The sequence below is a fragment of the Amblyraja radiata genome, chromosome 2, assembly GCF_010909765.2.
Source record: "Amblyraja radiata isolate CabotCenter1 chromosome 2, sAmbRad1.1.pri, whole genome shotgun sequence".
Taxonomy (NCBI): Eukaryota; Metazoa; Chordata; class Chondrichthyes; order Rajiformes; family Rajidae; genus Amblyraja; species Amblyraja radiata.
In genome coordinates, this window is record NC_045957.1 from 146,518,870 (window position 1) to 146,541,958 (window position 23,089).

Below are 23,089 nucleotides of genomic sequence, written 5' to 3' on the forward strand. Positions count from 1 at the left end.
CGATCAAACCATCAGCGAAAAGACTATACATGATTACAATCAAGCTGTCCACAGTGCAGTTACAGGATAGAGGGTATGGCCTGGTGATCTCTAAATAGAGCTCAGGATAATGTGGTTGATTCAGGAATCTGTTATTCAGCATGCACGTCATGCGGTTGCCCAACATGGCCGACCAAGTGTCATTAGAGCCGTGGTACTCAGAACATTGGATTGGGATAGGCTAATGACATTAGATCATTTGCCAGATACAACACATCCAACAACCCTCCTGCAAGACAAGAACTAATCTTCAGATCTGATGGGAGGCTGTTAAACTTAAGGCGTCTACTCTCTGGAACCAAGGTTACCCAAACAAGAGTAGTCCACCTGTAGTATACACCGATACTCCACATATCCCGCCTGATCTGCTGTGTGTCCCAGCATTTTCTGTTTTTTATTACATTATACAGAACTGTTTCAATTGTGTGGGACTGAAACTGCATTATGAAAGTGGAGTTCAAGAAACTTGTCAGATTCAGTATTAAAGTAAATGAAACGGCAATATTAGTTGTAATGGGTTATCTACGGAGTGTAAAAATTGCTAATAGGTTGCCATATGCTAAGCCAGCAAGCTGCATTTTCTCATGTCAGTATAAAAACATTCCTACAATGCAAAGATGCTTCTACGATGAAGCTATTTTCAAATGTCTAATTTCCTCTTTGAATCCTTATGTTATTTAACCATCAATTTGACCAAGCATATTGCAGCTCTAAGATTACTTTATGATTTTCTCCGGTGGATAGGGGTGGGATCAGAAATTCATAATGGGAGTTTTTTCTGCATTTCATTTTGTTGAGTTGTGTATTGATTTTTTTCACACAGGATATTAAGCTGAATCAAGCGCGATGAAGCTGCACTATAACATCCACAGACATCTCCGGCATGGTAGGAAACAGAGGGTGGTAGTAAAGGGCTGTTTTTCAGATTGCAGTCTTTAACAAGGGGTGTATCACAGGGAGCAGTGCTAGGTGCACTGTTGATCATTATTTATATTAATGCTTTAAATGTGAACTTGATCAAGTGGGACACGTTGGGCCCCTGTCACACGGGAGACCGGGACCCCCAACATAACCCGTACCCCCAACGCAATATTCCTCTCACCAATAGCCCCCAACTGCGCAGGCGCAGCTCATTTCCCCTCAGCCTCCAGCACCCCCCATCCCCCTCCTCTTCACACTCCCTTTTCTTTCCCCTCTCCTCCATCCCTCCCCAACTCCCTCCCTAACCTCTCCCTCCCCCTCCTTCCCCTACCCTCAGTCACTCGCTCCCTCCATAAACCCTCTCCCCTCCCTACCCCCCTCCTCTCCCTCTATCTCCATGTTGCCCACTCCTCACCTCTCCCCTATCACATCCCCCACTAAGCACAATGTTTAAATAAGATTTTTCCTCCTCCCCTCCCCCACTCCCTCCCTCTCCTGACAACAATGTAACAAATCTCTCATTGCATTGGGTGGGACACTGTTGACAGACAGTTTATGTAAATGAAATCCTATTGTGATGTAATATGCTGCTAACTGCCAGTGGAACACTGGTGAGGGGCAGTTTATGTAAATGAGATCCTATAGTGACATCATAGCTGCTAACTGCCAGTGCAGATGAAAGGTTTTTTTCAAAGTGGGGTTTTGTAAAGTTAAAAATGTGAATAATATAATATATTACATCAATCTGAACGAAACGATACACAACACCACAGGACAATGGTGAGAACTGTGGTCCAAAAATTGTAGTGCTATCGTTTACCAATTTGGCGTAATTCAGGGACAGACAGACAGACAGACAGACAGACAGACAGACAGACAGACAGACAGACAGACAGACAGACAGACAGACAGACAGACAGACAGACAGACAGACAGACAGACACACACAAGATGAGGGTTTTAGTAATATACTAGACCAAGTGAGACCCGTTGGGTCCCTGTCACATGGGAGTCCTGGTTCCCCAACGCAACCCGCTCCCCCAAATTGCTCAGATAATACAATACGTGAATGGGTTCAAGTTCAAGTTCAAGTTCAAGTGAGTTTATTGTCATATGTCCCTGTATAGGACAATGACATTCTTGCTTTGCTTCAGCACACAGAACATAGTAGGCATTTACTACAAAAGAGACAAGTGTGTCCATATACCATAATATAAATATATACACACATGAATAAATAAACTGATAAAGTGCAAATAACAGAAAATGGGTTACTAATAATCAGAGTTTTGACCGAGCCAGGTTTAATAGCCTGATGGCTGTGGGGAAGTAGCTATTCCTGAACCTGGTTGTTGCAGTCTTCAGGCTCCTGTACCTTCTACCTGAAGGTAGCAGGGAGATGAGTGTGTGGCCAGGATGGTGTGGGTCTTTGATGATACTGCCAGCCTTTTTGAGGCAGCGACTGCGATAAATCCCCAAGATGGAAGGAAGGTCAGAGCCGATGATGGACTGGGCAGTGTTTACTACTTTTTGTAGTCTTTTCCTCTCCAGGGCGCTCAAATTGCCGAACCAAGCCACGATGCAACCGGCCAGCATGCTCTCTACTGTGCACCTGTAGAAGTTAGAGAGAGTCTTCCTTGGCAAACCGACTCTCCGTAATCTTCTCAGGAAGTAGAGGCGCTGATGAGCTTTCTTGATAATTGCATTAGTGTTCTCGGACCAGGAAAGATCTTTAGAGATGTGCACGCACAGGAATTTGAAGCTCTTGACCCTTTCAACCATCGACCAGTTGATATAAATGGGGCTGTGTGTCCCCCTCCTACTCCTTCCAAAGTCCACAATCAGATCCTTCAGGTTGAGCATGATTGCAATGAAAAGGGGACTCTAGTTGTGAATGTCCTATAGTCAACGGGCATTGGAGGAACAAATATGCTTGGAGCTTGCAGGTAGCTGTAAGGTTAATAGGATTTTCAATAGACAATAGTTGCAGAAGTAGGCCATTCAGCCCTTCAAGCCAGCACCAACATTCAATGTGATCATGGCTGATCATCCCCAATCAGTACCCCGTTCATGCCTTCTCACCATATCCCAAGATGCCACTATCTTTAAGACCCCTATCTAGCTCTCTCTTGAAAGCATCCAGGGAACCAGACTCCACCGCCCTCTGAGGCAGAAAATTCCACAGACTCACAACTCTCTGTGAGAAAAAGTGTTTACTCGTCTCCGTTCTAAATGGCTTACCCCTTATTCTTAAACTGTGACCCCTGGTTCTGGACTCCTCCAACATCGGGAAGATGTTTCCTGCCTCCAGCATATCCAAGCCCTTAATAATCTTGTATGTTACAATAAAATCCGGTCTCATCCTTCTAAACTCCAGAGTATACCAGCCCAGCCGCTCCATTCTCTCAGCATATGACAGTCCCGCCGTCCCGGGAATTAACCTTGTAAACCTACGCCTCACTCCCTCAATAGCAAGAATGTCCTTCTTCAAATTAGGGGACCAAAACTGCACACAATACTCCGGGTGTGGGCTCACTAGGGCCCTATACAACTACAGAAGGACCTCTTTGCTTCTCCCCTGTAAGGCCCACTCCCCCAACCTGTCTAAGTCACCCTGCATTCTCATAGCATCCTCCTCACAGTTCACAGTTCACACTGCCATCCAGCTTTGTGTCAGCTGGATCCTGTTACTGCTATCCAGATGTACCGCTATTTCATCTTTTATAATTGACTCCAGCAACTTCCCCACCACCGATCATAGTAGGGAATTTTAACTTTCCCATTATACCTGGGACTGCCACATTGTCCAAGAGTGTAGATGGGGTGGAATTTGTCAAGCCTGCTCAGGAAAGTTTCCTCAGGCAATGTGCAGAGGGCCTTACAAGGGAGATGACAAAAGCCTCAACACCTCTTGGGGAATTGAGAAGGGTAGGTGATTACGTATCAATGGGTGAGCATTTTGGGACCAGCAGCCACATTTCTATTAACTTTGAAATAGTTATATAAGGACAGGGCTGGTCCTCAAGTCAAAGTTATAAATTGGGGCAAGGCCAACTTTGATGGTACTAAACAGAATCTATTAGCTTTAAAATATGCTTTAATGGGCAAAGTCTGTGGAAAAGTCCAGCACCCGGGCCAAAACTCCTCAGCTGGCTCAAGAGCTGGGCTTTTTAAAAATTAATTATTAACAATAATATTTACAGTACAAAATAAAACCCACGACCACAATACAAGCCAAATAAATATACTAAATAAACTACTCTATATTACAATCCCCATCGAGGATAAATTCCACCCCACATGGTGCCCAACGGTCCCGGAAATCCCCCTGGGCGTTGAGGGCGCCCTTGGACCCCACGTAGTCCCTCTCCAGTGCAAACGGGGCACGGACGTAACCCCTGAGTAGAGGCAGGGTGCTGGGCCATGTGTGCAGTCTAGCACCCGGGTCAACTCATCATTCACCCAGCCACGGCTGAGTCGGTTAATGAATTGTCCTGGACGGACTGAGTGCACAGAACATCTGGTACTGGGGTGTTTCGTGACTTGGTTGATGTCCTGTCATTTTCCGTGCATGAGTTGCACGCCTGGTTCATACACTCTACTGTGTTAGCCCATGAGTAGCATGCTTGGTTCGCCGTTTCGCCACTTGGTTCATGATTTCTTACGATTTGGTTCGTGATGTACACACGTACGGGAGTAAATTTAAAAGTACTGCTGTTTGAGGTGCACACTTTTGCGGGAGAAATTGTGAGTGTTGGTCAGTGTGTCGGTAACGATAAGCTGAGCAATGGGGATGGATTTGCCGTCACCTGCCAGGCGGCTGCACGCAGGGCCGAATTTAGATAAAGAGAGGCCCAAGGCTATTCCACTTGTGAGGCCCCTCCCAATCCCCCACCCTCATGGCCAGAGGAAGATGGAAGAGCCCACCAGATCGACACCGATGTGCAGCCGAGCGTGGCCAATGAGATGAGGGGCTGAAAGCTGCGCTTTTTATTTATTTCCAGCGCTAGTGTCGAGTTATCGGCTTAAAACACTATTATTCTGAAATGGAGGGCAAGGAAAATTACTGAAGTGTTGTTTAGAGACTATAGTGAGTTGTGACAGCATAGGTAAGAAAGGCCTATGACAGTGTCAAAAATATTATACACATGGCTCGTACGAAGCTTTTCAAAAAGAGGGGTGGCATGGCAGGATTACAAAAAATGTATGTGAAATAAGTGCACACACCTGCCAAACCCACTCTTGCTTCATGCTCTCATTTCCCCCAAATGTTGATCTCATCGTCACAACTGTGGTGGGCACCAGTCCATAGGTCAGACTGTGTCTTTCCACCAGTGACCTTTCTGCACTGCAGCTATCAGCAGCTTATTATGATCAGCTGCAAGATAAGAATCAGAGTTCATTAAAAATGATTGAGATCCTGCCAATTTAAATGGGAGATTTCTCTCTGTGTTTCCATCACATCCAAGGCCCTCAATAAACATTTATCTTTCCTGAATTTTGTATAAATATTGGCACCAACGAGTCAGTGGGCATTTGTGGCTAAAAGATACATTGAGATTTGGTGGCCTGATATTCATTGAGCTGTGTTCAAGCAATGTGTCATATCCACTGAATGTGGAAATTGGGAATTAAGGTAGAAAATTATGTGAGCACACTTTTGAATTCTTGATAAAAGCTCTCGATTGGAAGATGGTTTTGTAAATCTGTCAGTAGACACATAATGTGTAAGAAGGAACTGCAGATGCTGATTTAAACTGAATATAGACACAAAAAGCTGGTGTAACTCAGCAGGATAGGCAGCATCTCTGGAGAGAAAGAATGGGTGATGTTTCGGGTCGAGACCCTTCTTCAGACTGGTTAGAGATGAGGGAAACAAGAGATATAGACGATGATGTAGAGAGATAAAGGACAATTAATAAAATAAATGCAAAAAAGTAACTATGATAAAGGAAACAGGATGGGTTGCACTTGAACCCGAGGGGGACCAATATCCTGGCGGGGAGATTTGCAAAGGCTACTGGGGAGACTTTAAACTAGAACGGTTGGGGGGACGGACTCAAATAGAGAAAGCTAGTAGACAGTGTGTGAGGCAGGAGGCAGAGAAGGGAAGCACTCAGACCCAACATGTAGGGGAGAAAGAAGAAAAAGAGAATAAACAGAGAATAAGAGGTGGTGGGTTTCTTAAATGTGTATATTTTAATGCTAGGAGCATTGTAAGAAAGGTGGATGAGTTTAGAGCCTGGATTGACACCTGGAAGTATGATGTTGTGGCGATTAGTGAAACATGGTTGCAGGATGCCTGTGATTGGAAAGTAAATATTCCAGGATTTTATTGCTTCAGGTGTGATAGAATTGGAGGGGCAAGAGGTGGAGGTGTTGCATTGCTTGTCAGGGAAGATATTACAGCAGTGCTTTGGCAGGATAGATTACAGAGCTCATCTAGGGAGGATATTTTGGTGGAACTGAGAAATGGGAAAGGTGTAGCAACACATATAGGGGTGTATTATAGACCGCATAATGGGGAGCGAGAATTGGAAGAGCAAATATGTAAGGAGATAGCAGATATTAGGAGGAAGAACAAGGCAGTGATTGTGGGAGATTTCAATTTTCCACACATAGACTGGGAAACGGGCTGGATGGTTTGGAGTTTGTAAAATGTGTGCAGGATAGTTTTTTGCAGCAATACATAGAAGTACCTACTAGAGAAGGGGCAGTGCTGGACCTCCTGTTAGGAAATGAGACAGGTCAGGTGGCAGAGGTATGTGTTGGGGAACAGTTCGGGTCCAGTGATCACAATACCATTAGTTTCAATATAATTATGGAGAAGGTCAGAACTGGACCAAGAGTTGAGTTTTTGATTTGAGAAAGGCTAACTTTGAGGAAATACGAAAGGATTTAAAAGGAGTGAACTGGGACATTTTGTTTTATGGGAAGGATGTAGTAGAGAAATGGAAGACATTTAAAGGTGAAATTTTAAGTGTACAGAATCTTTATGTCCCTATTCGGTTGAAAGGAAAGAGTAATAATTGGAAAGAGCCATGGTTTTCAAGGGAAATTGGACACTTGGTTCGGAAAAAGAGAGAGATCTACAATAATTATAAGCAGCATGGAGTGAATGAAGAGCTTGAGGAGTATAAAGAATGTAAAAAGAATCTTAAGAAAGAAATTAGAAAAACTAAAATAAGACATGAGGTTGCTTTGGCATGTAAGGTGAAAGTAAATCCAAAGGGTTTCTACAGCTATATTAATAGCAAAAGGATAATGAGGGATAAAATTGGTCCATTAGAGAGTCAGAGTGGACAGCTATCTGCAGAGCCAAAAGAGATGGGGGAGATATTGAACAATTTATTTTCTTCAGTATTCACCAAGGAGAAGGATATTGAATTATGTGAGGTAAGGGAAACAAGTAGAGTAGCTATGGATACTATGAGATTCAAAGAAAAAGAAGTACTGACACTTTTGAAAAATATAAAAGTGGATAAGTTTCCAGGTCCTGACAGGATATTTCCTTGGACATTGAGGGAACTTAGTGTAGAAATAGCAGGGGCTATGACAGAAATATTTCAAATGTCATTAGAAACGGGAATGGTGCCAGAGGATTGGCGTACTGCTCATGTATGTTCCATTGTTTAAAAAGGGTTCTAAGAGTAAACCTAGCAATTATAGACCTGTTAGTTTGACGTCAGTGGTGGGCAAATTAATGGAAAGGATGCTTAGAGATAATATATATAATCATCTGGATAAAGAGGGTCTAATTAGGAACAGTCAACATGGATTTATGCCTGGAAGATCATGTTTGACTAATCTTCTTGAATTTTTTGAAGAGGTTACTAGGGAAATTGATGAGGGTAAAGCAGTGGATGTTGTCTATATGGACTTCAGTAAGGCCTTTGACAAGGTTCCTCATGGAAGGTTGGTTAAGCAGGTTCTATTGTTGGGTATTAATAGTGGAGTAGCAAGATGGATTCAACAGTGGCTGAATGGGAGATACCAGAGAGTAATGGTGGATAATAGTTTGTCAGGTTGGAGGCCGGTGACTAGTGGGTTGCCTCAGGGATCTGTGTTGGTTCCACTGTTGTTTGTCATATACATCAATGATCTGGATGATGGTGTGGTAAATTGGATTAGTAAGTATGCAGGTGATACTAAGATAGGTGGTGTTGTGGATAATGAAGTCAATTTTTAAAGTCTACAGAGAGATTTAGGCCATTTGGAATCGTGGGCTGAAAGATGGCAGATGGAGTTTAATGCTGATAAGTGTGAGGTGCTACATCTTGACAGGACAAATCAAAATAGGACGTAAATGGTAAATGGTAGGGAATTGAGGAATGCAGTTGAACAGAGGAATCTAGGAATAACTGCATAGTTCCCTGAAGGTGGTATCTCATGTAGATAGGGTGGTAAAGAAAGCTTTTGGTGTGCTGGCCTTTATAAATCAGAGCATTGAGTATAGAAATTGGGATGTAATGTTACAATTGTAGAAGGTATTGGTGAGGCCAATTCTGGAGTATGGGGTACAATTTTGGTCACCAAATTATAGGAAAGATGTCAACAAAATAGAGAGTACAGAGAAGATTTACTAGAATGTTACCTGGGTTTCAGCACCTAAGTTACAGAGAAAGGTTGTGAGGGATAGACAGAGTTGACGTGGATAAGCTTTTTCCATTGAGAGTAGGGAAGATTCAAAACAAGAAGACAAGATTTGAGAATTAAGGGACAAAAGTTTAGGGGCAACATGAGGGGGGAACTTCTTTACTAAGAGAGTGGTAGCTGTGTGGAATGAGCTTCCAGTGGAAGTGGGGGAGGCAGGTTCGATTTTATAATTTAAAAATAAATTGGATAGGTATATGGACGGGAAAGGAATGGAGTGTTATGGTCTGAGTGCAGGTAGATGGGACTAGGTAGGAGTAAGTGTTCGGCACGGACTAGAACGGCCGAGATCGCCTGTTTCCGTGCCGTAATTGTTTTATGGTAATATGGTTATAGGCCATTGTTAGCTGTTCGGTGAAAACGAGAAGCTAGTGCAACTTGGGTGCTGGAGTAAGTCAGCGGAACAGGCAGCATCCCTGGAGAGAAGGAATGAGTGACGTTTCGGGTCGAGACCCTTCTCCAGAGATGCTGCCTGTCCCGCTAAGTTACTCCAGCATTTTGCGTCTATCTTCAGTTTAAACCAGCATCTGCAGTTCCTTCCCACACATTTTGTAAATCTGTCTATTGACACTTGAATGTAACACCTGCCAGGGTCTGTATTTTCAGGAACTGTGAAGCTCATGAACCCGCTCTTCTCCAGGTTCACTGGGTTACTTTTTGCTTTGACTCACAGAAGCCAAATGCAGTAATGAGCAGATGCCCGGCTAACACCCTTTTGAAACTGATGATCGATCCAAAACTTCCCTTTTTTCCAGCACATGCAGTTCCACAATTTGTTTTCTTCCATAAGGTGGCAGCATTGTGGAGTAAGGGATCACTTGCTCGTCCATTCTCAGATGAAACAAATGTACTTATTCAAGAGTGTGGGTGGGAGAGGGATTGTGTGTGTGTGTGTGTGTGTGTGTGTGTGTGTGTGTGTGTGTGTGTGTGTGTGTGTGGGGGGGGGGGGGGGGGGGATGGGGGGGGGGAGAGAGAGAGACCCATTCACCTTAGGTGTAATTCATTTTCTTTCTTTTATTGTACACAGCATAACAATTTGATACACATTACAACATCTTCACTAAATTAATCATGTTCTCACTTACTGTCTAACCCAAGATGGGAAGGTTCATAATTAGTTCCTTCCAACATCTTCTTTCTTTCATGTTCACACTGTGCCTGTCTTTGGTCAGGGTCCAGAGGTCTCATGCCTGTTGTTTCCTCTGGTTCAGGTTATCATATTGATTGTACTGGAAATGAGCCAATTATCTCCAATTAGGGCAGCATTGGAGTGCGATGGAACTACTGCCTTGCAGCCCCAGAGACACGGGTTCGATCCAGACTACGGGCGCTGTCTGTACGGTGTTTGTACATTCTACCCATGGCCTGCGTGGGTTTTCCCCGAGAACTTTGCTTTCCTCCCACACTTCAAAGACGTACAGGTTTGTAGGTTAATTGGCTTGGTATAAATGTAAATATTGGTCCTGGTGTGTGTAGGATAGTGCTAATGTGCGGGCATCATTGGTTGGTGTGGACTCGTGGGCCAAAGGGCCTGTTCCCGCACTGTATCTCTAAACTAAACTAATGCAATTGTTAGAAAAATCATCACCTCCAAAGTATTGTTAGTGTATAATGTGATGTGATGCAAAACATTCGAAGTGTTTTTTGGAGTTATTTGTGTTCACACAAGTCTGCTCCTGATTGTAAATTTACCTTAAGAATGAAAATACAAAAGTGTTGAATATTTGGAAACATTGTTGGCAGGTTCTCCCAGTGTCCTGGCCAATAGCTTTTCCTCAATAAACTTCACTGGAGAGAAACAGATCATGATCACGTTCCTACATCCTGTGGTCATTCTCCAATTTCACAGCCACGACTACACATTGAATACACTTCATTGACTGCAGTGAGCTGGGAGATCTCTTGAGACAGTAATGATATGTTAAAGGAAATGCACTAACATACACCCACTTTAGCAAAGTCTTTGACAAGATCTCAATAATGGTTCGCAGGGTTGACGAGGCTAAATGGGTAAATGGGTAGAAACTAGGAATAAGAAGGGGAGGTCACTTTAATCGGGGGTTGTACAAGTCCACCACTGATCTTCCAGCACCCTTGGTTCCGGAGGCTTTCTGGATTAACAGTGTTGCCGGTCCAACAGAGATCATGGCCTCTGAGAGGTGCCCCTCGGCCTAGCGTGATTTCGGCAGATTACCCGGCAGCGGTACATTCGCGCGGCCACTCACCGGCTGACGGGTCGCGGCCCGCACGTGGCGCCGACGACTCTTCGGGTATCTCCGAAAACCGTGCTGCCCCCACCGAGGTTCCGAGCTCGAACTTCTGGCCCTGATTCCCGCCCCACGGTCCCGTCTAACCCTCAGCCCCCTATCCTGTACCCCCTAACATGGTGAAACCCTAACACGGGGCAGCGCCGATGGTAACACGCCGATGCCCTGCACTACGCCTGCTGGCAAGGTCTGGGCCCAAGCCCGCAAACCCTGATCGTGATACACCACGGATCACTTACCAGTGGAGAGAGCCAGGCACACGGGCCACACAAGGAAAGCCCCGGCTGTAGATCAATCAATATTGCTGATTTGATCCATGTCTAGACTGCACACATGGCCCAGCACCCTGCCTCTTTTCAGGGGTTACGTCCGTGCCCCATTTACACTGGAGAGGGACTACATGTGGTCCAAGGGCGCCCTCAATGCCCTGGGGGATTTTCGGGACCGTTGGGCACCACGTGGGGTGGAATTTATCCTCGATGGTGATTGTAATATAGAGTAGTTTATTTAGTATATTTGTTTGGCTTGTAGTGTGGTGGTGGGTTTTATTTTGTACTGTAAATATTATTGTCAATAATTAATTTTTAAAAAGCCCAGCCCTGAGCCAGCTGAGGAGTTTTGGCCCGGGTGCCGGACTTTTCCACAGGCACCGGACTTTGCTAGCGACAGCTAATATTTTAAAGCTAATAGATCATGTTTAGTACCATCAAAGTTGGCCTTGGCCCAATTTATAACTTTGACTTGAGGACCAGCCCTGTCCTTATATAACAATTTCAAAGTTAATAGAACTGTGGCTGCTGGTCCCAAAATGATCACCCATTGATACGTAATCACCTACCCTTCTCAATTCCCTAAGAGGTGTTGAGGCTTTTGACATCTTCCTTGTAAGGCCCTCTGCATATTGCCTGAGGAAACTTTCCTGAGCAGGCTTGACAAATTCCACCCCATCTACACTCTTGGACAATGTGGCAGTCTCAGGTATAATGGGAAAGTTAACATTCCCTACTATGATCGGTGGTGGGGAAGATGCTGGAGTCAATTATAAAAGATGAAATAGCGGTACATTTGGATAGCAGTAACAGGATCGGTCCGAGTCAGCATGGATTTACGAAGGGGAAATCATGCTCGACTAATCTTCTGGAATTTTTTGAGGATGTAACTAGGAAAATGGACAAGGGAGAGCTAGTGGATGTAGTGTACCTGGACTTTCAGAAAGCATTTGATAAGGTCCAACATAGGAGATTAGTGGGCAAAATTAGGGCACAGGGTATTGGGGGTAGAGTGCTGACATGGATAGAAAATTGGATGGAAGACACAAAACAAAGAGTAGGGATTAACGGGTCCATTTCAGAATGGCAGGCAGTGACTAGTGGGGTACCACAAGGCTCGGTGCGGGGACTGCAGCTATTTACAATATACATCAATGATTTAGATGTGGTATTCAAAGTAACATTAGCAAATTTGCAGATGACACAAAGCTGGATGACAGTGTGAACTGTGAGGAGGATGCTATGAGAATGCAGGGTGACTTAGACAGGTTGGGTGAGTGGGCCTTACAAGGGAGATGCAGTTTAATGTGGATAAATGTGAGGTTATCCACTTTGGTAGCAAAAACAGGAAGGCAGATTACGATCTAAATGGTGTCAAGTTGGGAAAAGGGGAGGTACAACAGGATCAGTGGGTCCTTGTTCATCAGTCAATGAAAGTAAGCATGCAGGTACAGCAGGCAGTGAAGAAAGCAAATGGCATGTTGGCCTTCATAACAAGAGGAGTTGTGTATAGGAGCAAAGAGGTCCTTCTGCAGTTCTATAGGTCCCTAGTGAGACCACATCTGGAGTATGGTGTGCAGTTTTGGTCCCCTAATTTGCGAAAGGACATTCTTGCTATTGAGGGAGTGAGGCGTAGGTTTACAAGGTTAATTCCCAGGATGGCGGGACTGTCATATGCTGAGCGAATGGAGCGGCTGGGCTTGTATACTCTGGAGTTTAGAAGGATGAGACGGGATCTTATTGAAACAAACAAGATTATAAAGGGCTTTGATATGCTCGAGGCAGGAAACATCTTCCCGATGTTGGAGGAGTCCAGAACCAGGGACCACAGTTTAAGAATAAGGGTAAGCCATTTAGAACGGAGATGAGGAAACACTTTTTCTCACAGAGAGTTGAGTCTGTGGAATTCTCTGCCTCAGAGGGCGGTGGAGGCCGGTTCCCTGGATGCTTGATAGAGCTCTTAAAGATAGTGGCGTCTTGGGATATGGGGAGAAGGCAGGAACGGGGTACTGATTGGGGATGATCAGCCATGATCACATTGAATGACGGTGCTGGCTTGAAGGGCCAAATGGCCTACTCCTGCACCTGTTGTCTATTGAAAGGCCTATTAACCTTACAGCTACCTGCAAACTCCAAGCATATTTGTTCCTCCAATGCCCGTTGCCTATAGGACATTCACAACTAGAGTCCTCTTTTTATTGCAATGATGCTCAACCCATTCATGTATTGTATTATCTGAGTAATGTGGTGCATTAACACACAATGCTGATGGACTGATTATGCTCACATGCAACTTTTCTTACAAAACATGTAGCAATGTTGGTGAATGGACAGAAGATAAACCAGTGATAGAAATATAATTGCAGGTTACTTTGTTTTTATTCAAATCAAATAGCAATATTTTTGCTGATGAAACATATACATGACCAAACTCTAAGACAATGGCTGTGAATACAGAAAGACAATAATACTCTACATGATACTACATCAACATATTACAGTTTACAGAACAGATTATGGAAGCATGCAAGAACCACAGCCTTGTTGTAGTGGGTGACTTTAACTTCCGCAATATTGACTTGGTCTTACGCAGTGCAAAGGGACTAGACGGGGCAGAATGTGTCAGGTGTATCCAAGAAGGTTTTCTTAAACAGTATGGGTACAGTCCGACTCAAAGAGGGACCGTACTGAACCTTACATTGGGAAGCAAGTCTAGCCAGATGATCAGTGTTATGGTGCAAGAACATTTTGGAGATTGTGATCACAGCATACATTTTAAGATTGTTTTGAATAGGAATAAATCTGGATGGGTACTGAATTGGGAAAAGCAAATTATAATGTCATTAGGCAGGAGCTAGTGAGGGAAGGTTGGGAGCAGTTGTTATTGGGTAAGTCCACAGCTGACATATGGATGTTATTTAATGGCCAGCTGACCAAAGTACAAGATCAGCATGTTCCAGTAAGGAAGAGGGATAAGGATGGCAAGGTAAAGGAACCGTGGATGATCAAGGATGGCCTTTGCATTGGGGAGTGTGTTGCTGTTGTCATTAACCATTTTGTGGCATTGACACTTAGCAGCATTGCTGTAAGGTGAGAGGGGGAAAGTTTAATGGAGATGTCTGGGGCAGGATTTTCTTATGCAGAGAGTGGTGGAGACCTGAGATTCATTGCCTGGGGTGATGGTGGAGGCAGATACATGAGTAGTGTGTAAGAGGTTTTTAGATTGGCACATGGAAGTGCAAGGAATAGAGGGATGTTGATCATGTACAGGCAGATGAAATCAGTTTAACTTAGCATAATTTTCAGCACAAACATTGTCGGCCGAAATGCCCATTGCGGTGCCGTACTGGACCATGTTTTATGACATTTGTTAACTAAATAAAGCCAGCCTAGTTACTCATGGTGATCCTCCATGTGCTGTTACAAGCCAGAGACCCGGGATCGATCCTGACCTCGGATGCTGTCTCTACATTCTCCCTGTGACCGCGTGGGTTTTCTTCGAGTACACCGGTTTCCTCCCACATTCCAACGACGTGCAGGTGAATTGGCTTCTGTAAATTGCCCCTGGTGTGTAGGATTTGAAAGTGGGATAACATAGAATCAATGTATTGGTGATCGATGGTCGGCATGGACTCGCTGGGCCGAAGGACCTGTTTCTGCACTGTATCATTAAACTAAACCAAATTTGATATTTTCTGACTAATTCACAGGGTAAGACCATTGTGCTCTGGAGTTTACAGATTTTAAAGCAGTCATTTTGTTGCCCATAACTGATTAAACATTTTCTACTGTGATTTGACACAGTAGTCTTCACACTCTTCAAGGGTATTGAATCGATTCGCATTTCCTCCACATCCACCATACCAGAACTGATTGCAAGCCTGAACATCTTCATCAAAGTGCCACTTTAAGGCATAATCCTCACAGTCTCCCATATCCCATTCGAGGAAGCAAATATCTGGAATGAACAAAGAAATAACAGAATTTGTTGTGCCAGGCTAAATTCATATATTTCCGAACTGGTTGAGTAATGCACTAAATTGTGTCAACTGTTCATTATACCTGCTCTTACTTAATGGTTCTTTGTGGACTTTGTCCATTGGAACACAGGGCAATTAGAAATTACACCAGCCTGCACGTGTGTGAATGTGATCAAACATTTCTTAGCGTGGACCAAGTGTACATTGGAATATTTAAGTCAATGCTAAATCATGCACACTAAGTAAATTGAAGAAGGGACATTTAATAAAATGGGATTAAGAGAGAATAAAGACAGAAAGAAGAGTAAAAATCTTTTTTTAACCAACGCAGTTAAAATATGAAGAAGTGAGAGTTTTCAAATAGCTTACGTTTAAAAAAAGTGCCCATAAACATATCATTGGGCTTACCGTGATGTGTGTGTATTTGTTCCTCAGCTTCTTTTTTTCCTGCTTATTCTTCAAATTCTTCCTCATCTTCAAGTGGATTGCAAATAAAAAATGTTTTATTATCAGAGAGGTTAGTGGAGAGTAATAAGTTAACCATTGTACCACGAGAAGATCGATAGATTTGGAATGTACCATGTCTATCTAACATTGACTGGTTACTTTAGCAAGAATTCCACCTGTTCTAATGACAAGTCCCTTGATTATGTACTTGAATAGACAATCAACTGGAGGAACTGGGAAAGCAAATGGAGCATAAATAAACTGCCGGAGGAACTCAGCGGGTCAGCAGCATCTGTAGTACTTGGTTCACCTGTACCTCCTCCAACCTCATCTATTGCATCCGCTGCTCAAGATGTCAGCTGATCTACATCGGTGAGACCAAGCGTAGGCTTGGTGATCGTTTCGCCGAACACCTCCACTCGGTCCGCATCAACCAACCTGATCTCCCTGTGGCTCAGCACTTCAACTCCCCCTCCCATTCCGAATCCGACCTTTCTGTCCTGGGCCTCCTCCATGGCCAGAGTGAGCATCTCCGGAAATTTGAGGAGCAGCACCTCATAAACTTGGGCAGTCTGCACCCCAGCGGCATAAACATTTAATTCTCCAATTTCCGGTAGCCCTTGCTGTCTCCTTCCCTTCTCAGCTCTCCCTCAGCCCTCGGACTCCTACTCTTCCTTTCTTTTTTGCGCTCCCCCCACCCTGCATCAGTCTGATGAAGGGTTTCGGCCCGAAACTTTGCCTATTTCCTTCATTTCATAGATGCTGCCTCACCAGCTGAGTTTCTCCAGCACTTTTGTCTACCTTCGATTTTCCAGCATCTGCAGTTCCTTCTTGAAAAGATGTGACTAATGTAGATGGGACATGTTTCCATGGGCAGACAGCAACACACTTTGCTGTAAATGTAACATTTGCTCTACCAATATTTTGCTTTCAACTCTAATAGTGTTTCTATAAACTGTGCATATATTGTGTCATATAGGCTTGGGAAGAAAAGTGACTACAGAGGGTCCCATTTCACCTACCATAACGTGCTTTTGCTTCTATTTCACCTTCTGATATCAGTTCATAGTTTTCTAATTCTTCCTCATAAGTTTCTTCACTTTCTGTTTCTTCCACTTCAGTTCTGTAAAGAATAAATTAAACCAGTATAAAATCAATAAAAAGACAATGAAAATATATTAAAAACATAAGCATTAATCTAAAAATGCAATGCTTTTGAAAACATACTCGCTTTCATACAAGTCCATCTCCCTTTCACATTCCTCCTGTAAGTCTGGATGTGGATATTCGTTGATTTTCACTGCAAAAGGCAAATTTAATTAAAAGCAGAAAGAAATAGTAAGCATATCAAAATTCCCAATATTTAATTTTGAGTCAATAAAAACTGAAGTAACCAGTAATGATTTCATGAGCTGATTAAAATTAATTGACTTGTTCTTGATGAAACTATCAGATTTGGCCCCAATCCCAACTCACTGTACTTTCTTTCAGGTGTCAGCCCATTTGCAGTTAAAGACTGTAGAAATAGACCGATAAATGAAGCAGTGACAGGCAGGTGAATAAACTACCATGGTAAGGGGCAAATAGTGGGAATGGCCTTCCAATGATCTATTTTCTTCATAATATGAAAAAGTAATTATAAAAATATGAAAATGTAAAATCCCATGTCATAAAACAATGTTTTTTTATCACCCCTCGAATGGGGCCTCTGAAAATTACTACACGGAAACATAGTTCGACCAATGTGTAGGAAGGAATTGCAATGGTGGTTTACACCGAAGATCAACACAAAATGCTTGAGAAACTCAGCGGGATAGGCAGCATCTCTGAAGAGAAGGAATAGGTGACGTTTTGGGTTCAGACTTTTCTTCAGTCTGATGCTGCCTGTCCTGCAGAGTCGTTCCAGCATTTTGTGTTATCTATAGGTGAACCAAGGTGATTTATTCCAAATCATTAGATTATTGACACATTTGACACTGATGCAGTGTAATACAGTATGTATCAATAGAAACATGAATTAATTGACCATAGATTCTTCATGGATTTAGTTGCAACGTTTTAAAGTGATTAAAGATGTGGTAAAATTTAGAAATACATCATGGAAACAGACCCTGCGGCCCACCAAGTCCATGTCAACCATTAATAACACTGACCACTGATTTCAGTAAGAGGCAAAAGAGATAAAGGGTCACAAAATCCAAAACAAGAGATCTTAATCTTACAATTTGAACAGAGCAGCTCAGGATGTGGCCAGTCAACACCTTCTACACATGTCTGGAATTTGCTTTATATTTACCATAATTACCATAATTACGCTCATTTATTTGTGTCTGGAAAGAGGGCATTCAGTACTTTTGTTACTTTACGGTAGAATACACCCCCTCTAATTGTTGTCTCAGTCCTGGACTCTGCACGTGTGCTAGTTCTGTGGGGTTTTGGAAGTCTTAACCCAGTTACTCCAAATGTTACTGGCAGAGGAGGAGGTGGAGCAATGTCATTTAGTGCATGAATGACTGAAATAGTACAGTGAAATAGTATAGGGTGCTAATAAACCGAGAAATAATCTGACATGACCTAACAGGTGATTAGAAGGGTGAAACAGGCCACAGAATGACTTTGGCAAATCAGATTAAATAAAATCCAAAAGCCTTCGATACCTACATTACAAACAAAAAAATAACCAGGGAGAAGGTGAGACTGCTCTAGGATAAAGGAGGGAATTTGTGCTTGGAGTCTGGGGCTGTAGGCGAGGTAGAATTAGTACTATGCATCTGATTTCACCAAGGAGAAGTATATGGAGGACAGGGAGATCAGTGTGGAGAATACCAATATGCAAGACAGACACAATATGCTGGAGTAACTCAGCATTGCTGGGGTAAATGGATAGGTGACGGTTCAGGTTGGGATGTTTCTTCAGACTCAAAATCAGACTCAGATGGATTCTTAGAGCAGCTTGTAATGGAGCCGACCAGAGAAAAGGAAATTCTGGATTTAGTGTTGTCCAATGAACCAGATTTGATAAGAGAACTAGAGGTAAAGGAACCTCTTGGAGGTAGTGATCATAATATGATTAGTTTTAATCTGCAATTTGAGAAGGAGAACGTTAAATCGGAAGTGGCAGTGATGCAGTTGAACAAAAGGGATTATGAAGGCATGAGAGGGGAGCTGGCCAAGATAGACTGGAAAGGGATCCTAGCAGGAACGACGGTGGATGGCAGGAATTTCTGGGCATAATCCGGAAGACACAGGATCATTTCATTCCAAAAAGGAAGAAAGATTCTAAGGGGAGTAGGGGGCAACCGTGGCTGACAAAAGAAGTTAGGGATAGAATAAAACTAAAAGAAAAGATGTATAACACAGCAAAGAGTAGCCGGAAGCCAGAGGATTGGGAAACTTTCATAGGACAACAGAAGGAAACAAAACGGGCAATACGGTCTGAAAAGATGAAGTATGAAGGGAAGCTGGCCAGGAATATAAAGAAGGACAGTAAAAGCTTCTTTAGATATGTTAAGGGAAAAAGAGTAGCAAAGTCAAATGTGGGTCCCTTGAAGGCAGACACAGGTGAAATTATTATGGGCAACAAGGAAATGGCAGAAGAGTTGAATAGGTACTTCGGATCTGTCTTCACTTAGGAAGACACAAACAATCTCCCAGATGTACTGGAGGACAGAGGATCTAAGGGGGTAGAGGAACTGAAAGAAATTTTCATTAGGCGAGAAATAGTATTGGGTAGGCTAATGGGACTGAAGGATGATAAATCCCCTGGGCCTGATGGTCTGCATCCCAGGTCCTCAGGGAGGTGGCTCTAGAAATAGTGGACGCCTTGGTGATCATTTTCCAATGTTCAATAGATTCAGGATTTGTTCTAATGGAGGATAGCTAATGTTATCCCACTTTTCAAGAAAGGAGCGAGAGAAAAAAGGGGGAATTACAGACCAGTTAGCCTGACTTTGGTGGTGGGAAAGATGCTGGAGTCAATTATTAAAGAGGTAATAATGGGGCATTTGGATAGCAGTAAAAGGATTAGTCCAAGTCAACATGGATTTATGAAAGGAAAATCATGCTTGACTAATCTTCTGGAATTTTTTGAGGATGTGACAAGTAAAATGGATGAAGGGGTGCCAGTGGATGTAGTGTATCTAGACTTTCAGAAAGCCTTTGATACGGTCCCGCACGGGAGACTGGTGACTAAAATTAGAGCACATGGTATTGGAGGTAGGGTGTTGACATGGATAGAAAATTGGTTGGCAGACTGAAAGCAAAGAGTAGGAGTGAACGGGTCCTTTTCAGAATGGCAGGCAGTGGCGAGTGGAGTGCCGCAAGGCTCGGTGTTGGGGCCGCAACTGTTTACCATATATATTAATGATTTGGAAGAGGGAATTAGGAGCAACACTAGCAAGTTTGTGGATGACACAAAGCTGGGTGGCAGTGTGAACTGTGAAGAGGATGTTAGGAGGTTGCAGGGTGACCTGAACAGGTTGAGTGAGTAGGCAGATGCGTGGTAGATGCAGTATAATATAGATAAATATGAGGTTATCCACTTTGGCGGCAAAAACAAGGGGGCAAATTATTATCTCAATGGGGTTAGGTTAGGTAAGGGGGAGGTGCAACGAGACCTGGGCGTCCTTGTACACCGGTCACTGAAAGTTGGCTTACAGGTACAGCAGGCAGTGAAGAAAGCTAATGGAATGTTGGCCCACATAACAAGAGGATTTCAGTATAGGAGTAAAGAGGTTCTTCTGAAGTTGTATAGGGCTCTGGTGAGACCACATCCGGAGTATTGTGTACAATTTTGGTCTCCTAATTTGAGGAAGGACATCCTTGTGATTGAGGCAGTGCAGCGTAGGTTCACGAGATTAATCCCTGGGATGGTGGGACTGTCATATGAGGAAAGATTGAAAAGACTAGGCTTGTATTCACTGGAGTTTAGAAGGATGAGGGGGCATCTTATAGAAACATACAAAATTACAAAAGGACTGGACAAGCTAGATGCAGGAAAAATGTTCCCAATGTTGGGCTGGTCCAGAACCAGGGGCCACAGTCTTAGAATAAAGTGGAGGTCATTTAAGACTGAGGTGAGAAAAACCTTTTTCACCCAGAGAGTTGTGAGTTTATGGAATTCCCTGCCACAGAGGGCAGTGGAGGCCAAGTCACTGGATGGATTTAAGAGAGAGTTAGATAGAGCTCTAGGGGCTAGTGGAGTCAAGGGATATGGGGAGAAGGCAGGCACGGGTTATTGATAGGGGACGATCAGCCATGATCACAATGAATGCCGATGCTGGCTCGAAGGGCCGAATGGCCACCTCCTGCACCTATATTCTATGTCACTATATTTCTATGTTTCTAAACCCTAAATGTCACCTATCCATTTTCTCCAGAAATGCAACTGACCACTGAGTTACTCAAGCAATTTGTGTCTATCTTTGGTATAAACCAGCATCTGCAGTTCTTTTTTACTACCAATATGTACGGACAGTTTGAGATTAAGAAGGAAGAGGTGTTGGGGATCCTCCAAAGCATTACGGTGGATAAAACCACAGACATGATGGGATCTATTCCAGGTTATTGAGAGATTCCAGACATGAGATTGCAGGAGCTTTGACAAAGATGTTTGCGTCTGCTCTAGGCTCAGACGAGGTTCCGGAGTACTGGAGCGTATCTAATGTTGGTCTTTATTTTTAAAAGGAAGTGGAGAGAATTATAGGCCTGTGAGCCTTGTGTCAGTAGGGAACCTATTGTGGAGGATCCTTCAGGGTAGGACTTACTCCCATTTGGAAGAGAATGAATTAATCGGGGAGAGTCAGCTTGACTTTGTACATGGCAGATTATGTCGTAGTAACGCGAGTTATTTTGAGGAGGTGACAAAGGTGATCGATGAGGGTATGATGGTAGATATAGTGGCCAGTGGGGGAATCTGCAGGGATCTGTGCTGGTACCTCTGCTGTTCCTGATATTGATAAATGACTTGGTGGTTAGTAGGTTTGCAGATGACATCAAGATTGTTGGGATTGTGGACTGAGAGGAAGTCTGTCAAAGTATACTGCAGGATATAGATCAGCTGCAGCAGTGGGTGGAGAAATGGCAAATGGAGTTTAATGCGAGCAAGTGTGAGGTGTTACACTTTGGGTGGTTAAATGCAAGGGGAAAATATACAATTGATGGCATAATCCTTAATAGCATTGATGTATAGAAGGATCTTAGGATCCAAGTCCATAACTTCATGAAAGTGGTAATGTAGATAGAAATAAAGAGGGTATCTGGTATGCTTGCTTTCATAGGTTATTGAGTATTAGAATCAGAAAGTCATGACTTTGTTTGGGCCACATTTGGAGTACTGCATGCAGTTCTGGTCAGAACCTTTTGCCCAGGATGAAAAAATCAAATACCAGGGGTATAGCTTTGTGAGAGAGGAAACATTTAAAGGAGATGTACTGGGCAAGCGTAGGCTTGGCGATCGTTTCACCGAACACCTCCACTCGGTCCGCTTTAACCAACCTGACCTCCCGGTGGCTCAGCACTTCCACTCCCCCTCCCATTCCGAATCCGACCTCTCTGTCCTGGGCCTCCTCCATGGCCAAAGTGAGCACCACCGGAAATTGGAGGAACATCATCTCATATTCCGCTTGGGCAGTCTGCACCCTAGTGGTATAAACATTGAATTCTCCCAATTCCGGTAGCCCTTGCTGTCTCCTCCCCTTCTCAGCTCTCCCTCAGCCCTCGGGGTCCTCCTCTTCCTTTTTCCTTTCCATCAGTCTGAAGAAGGGTTTTGGCCTGAAACATTGCCTATTTCCTTCGCTCCATAGATGCTGCTGCACCCGCTGAGTTTCTCCCGCACGTTTGTCTGGCTATGGATTAGAGTTGTTCGAGGTTGGAAATTGTTTACATCTGACTAAGGGTGGTTTAATGAAACAGAAAACACCCTGGGAGTGGAGCACTTCTCAGTACTGCAACATATTGTCAACCTGGAACATGTGGACAAGAATCGAGAGGTGGCTTTGAACTCATGATGTGATTGAACAGAATATGGTGGAGGCGTTAAGTATGTCAAGCAACATCACTGAAGAGAAACAAAAAAACTTGTTCTATCTTTTATGCATGTTAGCAGATTCATTTTTGTCTTGATGAAGGACCGTGACCCAACGTGTCTGGTCTCTTGACTACGAGCATTTTATGCTTTGAATATCCTGCATCTGCGGTGCTTTGCAGCAGTCAACTGGGGTAGGGTGCAGCTGGAAGTCAGTGCAGCGATGGGTCCCTTCAACCCCTTTATCAATTGATGCCTATCGTGATATTAAAGGAAAGAAGGTCTGAAGTCCGCAACACCATTATATGGAAAAATAATTAAAAATACACGATTAAGTACCTGGCTACTGTCAAAGCAACAATTTCTCTCTGTAAAGAATACATATGCATTAAGAACTTAATATCGATTTTAGGTTTTAATCAAGTATAACTTACGTGAGAGGCTATTCAGGAAGGCCCTGGCAAACCCTTTGGCATAAGTGATTTCAGG

At 43.5% G+C, this 23,089-nt stretch overlaps 1 long non-coding RNA gene across 1 annotated transcript; it reads right to left on the reverse strand.

Moving 5' to 3' along the window:
• Positions 1–16,609: 16,609 nt before the first annotated feature.
• LOC116970239 lies at positions 16,610–23,068 on the reverse strand. Its single transcript, XR_004411077.1, has 3 exons — positions 23,035–23,068; positions 16,804–16,876; positions 16,610–16,699 (listed from the first exon to the last, which is right to left on the reverse strand). It is a non-coding gene; the product is annotated as an uncharacterized LOC116970239 (long non-coding RNA).
• Between the last annotated feature and the right edge of the window lie 21 nt (positions 23,069–23,089).